Below are 3,225 nucleotides of genomic sequence, written 5' to 3'. Positions count from 1 at the left end.
AAAGTGTCCACCTTCATCATCAAAGCCGTAATTTTGGCAGCTATAACAGTTGCTGCATCCAACTCCAAAATTCCTACTACTTTTCCCTGAGTTAGTATCTGGGAAGGATTCTGGTATTCATTAGCAACCATCAGTTCAATTAATTCATAGGCTTCATCATAGCTCTTAGCCCACAAGGCTCCTCCTGATGCTGCATCAAGCATGGGTCTAGAAGTAGCACCCAATCCATTGTAGAAATTGTTTATAATCATCCAGTTAGGCATGCTGTGGTGTGGGCACTTCCTGAGCATCTCCTTATATCGATCCCAAGCCTCACATAGAGATTCTCCAGTTTGCTGAGCAAACTGAGTAAGAGCATTCCTGATTGCAACAGTCTTCGCCACATGAAAGAATTTAGTGATAAAATTTTGAGCCAGATCTTCCCAAGTGGTGATAGACCCTGGTGGTAGAGAATGTAACCAGCACTTTGCTTTGTCCCTCAGAGAGAATGGGAAGAGTCGCAGGTTGATAGCATCTTCAGTCACACCATTGAACTTGAAAGTAACGCAGATTTCGATGAAATCCCTGATGTGCATGTTGGGGTCTTCAGTAGGAGAACCCCCAAACTGAAATGAGTTTTATATCATCTGAATTGTGTTTGACTTGATCTCAAAAGTGTTATCCGAGATGACTGGTCTGATGATGTTCGACTGAATGTCATTGATCTTAGGCCGAGAGTAGTCCATCAAGGCCTTAGGATTTTCTGCTTGATCACCCATCACTACTAAAATTGGTTCCTCGACTTTCTCTTTTTCTTCTAGCTTCTCTTCTTCTTCAAAAACTTTCCTTCAAATCACTACAACTTCTTCCTCGGCATTATCCAGAGTTCTCTTACGAGACCGCGAATGCGTATGCATACACGCTCACTAGAGTACCTAAAATAAGACAAGAAAACAGATAAGTAACAATGTCCGAGTCAATGAACTTTAACGACCACTGATGACAAACACATAAACTAAAAATTAATACTACAGTCCTCGGAAGCGGCCCCAAAAACTTGTTAGAGCTAAACACGCGCTAATAATTCACACAAGTATACGCGTTCACAAGTAATATATAATTATTTCTAGTTCGTTCCCACAGAGACTGGCTTTGGTTAACTATGTAATTTATGCACTTATGCACCGATGATATGGTTATTATCCAATCCTAAGATGATAACAATTTGGGTTTGATTAAAACTACGAATTAAACTAACAATTATAACTAAGAGAGTAAAGAGGGTTGTATATTATACGAGACAAACATGGGATTTTAACTTCATTAAATACTTCATTCATTAGCCTTATTGTTCTTAACCTTAGCATGCAATGGTGATGACACTAATCAGATAACACGAAACTGCTAAACGCCAACTTTCGTTGCATGAATAACATACTACCAGACATCCACAAAGAGATAGAAGCTGAATAGACACCAATTATATTGAGACCATATATGTCTATAGAATTTGAAAACATAAAGGTTTAAAGCACAAGTTAACTATCATGATTACAAAGGGCAAGTAAGATGGTTAAAATTACCTAGGAGTCATGCATAACAATAACACATGAACCTATGCTAGCATGGCAAGTTCTAAATCCTTAAATTCACTGTCGCTTCATTAAAGATTAACATGCTATCTTATAAGTTCGCGACTCTTATAAGACGAATAAGCACAACCAATACCAGGTTATCATACAATCACCACATACTAAGGCATCGAAACAATTTAACTAAAGAAATCCATAAATAAATCCGCTAGAACCCCACGATAACGATTAGCCCATAATCGTACTCATCATCAATGTGGGTTCCGATGAAAGAATGGTATAATAAACGTAGTCTTTATACTGAATAAATAAAACCAGGTATGAAACAAGAGTAAGGTTCACGAATAAGAAAACTAGCATCCAAGGTACAACTTAGCACAAAGATTCACAAGTAAAAACAAGATCTTCTTCGTCTTCGTTGAATCATGCCAAACGGTCTTCTTATGGCTCTCCTTGCGCTCTGCTACGTCTCTCTCCTGAAAACGTCCTTTATTTGAATAAATATAGCAGCCCATGCAAGATAGAATTCCTCCAATCGTACTTAGAATAGAATCAAGATTTTATAATCCCCACTCGGCGTGGGCGCGCGCTTGACCAGCGCGGGCGCACTGCCTCTCTGATAACCTGGGGTGGCCGCACGCTTGACCAGCGCGGGCGCGCCGTACTTCTGGAAAAAACTTTTGATTTCATCTTTTCTTTGATGCTTCGATCCGGCTTTCCACGAGCTTTTATTCCAACATCACCTTGACACCAAATTAGCACCAAAACAATGCTAATTCACCTGATTACCTAGATAATGCCTGAAATACAAAAACACTAGAAAACACGTTAAAACACTTAACAACTTGAGTAAAAACGCATCAATTCAAAGCTTAATAGAGCATTATAAAGTGTCATAAATGCCACTCAATACTTGTCAAAGTCCTTCAAGACAAGGAGGAAGAAAGATTGAACAACTTTATGAAAACAACTGTCAGTTATCTTAGGATACTGAAGTAAGCTTTATTCCTTGTACATTATGTAATTGGTTTTGGCATCATTGAGAATGGAATTTGTGCTTCATTACATTAAGCATAAATTAGGGGAGATTGTTACGTGTTGATTCTCAATGATTAGAAGGAGCTCAGGATTTGACTGTGTTTGGATGTCATCAGTATTTGATGTGTCGTTAGGATTTGATGCATCATCATCATCAGTGTCTGCAGAACATCAGCATCCGAAGGTAGTCTATTATGAAGATTGATTCTATTACTTATTTTGAGGGATGGATATCTGTTACATTCTGAGTGATAGGACATTGTATATTCAGGTAAAGATATGTATCATTTTCTGTTAGTATTTGATAATGCATATCTTAGACTGATTTATAGCAGCTGTGTATTATATAAACACAGTTTAGGTCATCATATAGTGATAAACTCGAGTATTGTACGACCTAGCAGCTCTCAAGAACATCAGTATTTCTTGAGATTGTTTGTAACAGTTTTTATCAGAAATATAAAGAACTGTTATATTTTTATACTTGTTCGAAATATTTATACAATTGTATCCAACCCCCCTTAAACAATTGTATTACTACTGGACAACATATCTATAACTATTTGGTTGTTTTTCTACAACTTTAATTCGTTGTTGATAATTTGGTTGTTTTTCT

The 3,225-nt window shown here is 37.4% G+C and overlaps 1 non-coding gene across 1 annotated transcript; it reads left to right on the top strand.

Moving 5' to 3' along the window:
• Positions 1–261: 261 nt before the first annotated feature.
• On the top strand, positions 262–368 carry LOC141715287 (small nucleolar RNA R71). The gene has a single exon (XR_012572054.1). It is a non-coding gene; the product is annotated as a small nucleolar RNA R71 (small nucleolar RNA).
• Positions 369–3,225: the final 2,857 nt, after the last annotated feature.

This window comes from Apium graveolens, chromosome 3 (genome assembly GCF_009905375.1).
Source record: "Apium graveolens cultivar Ventura chromosome 3, ASM990537v1, whole genome shotgun sequence".
NCBI lineage: Eukaryota > Viridiplantae > Streptophyta > Magnoliopsida > Apiales > Apiaceae > Apium > Apium graveolens.
Note: the sequence above shows the minus strand (reverse complement) of the source record. Positions and strands in the feature narration are given on the sequence as shown.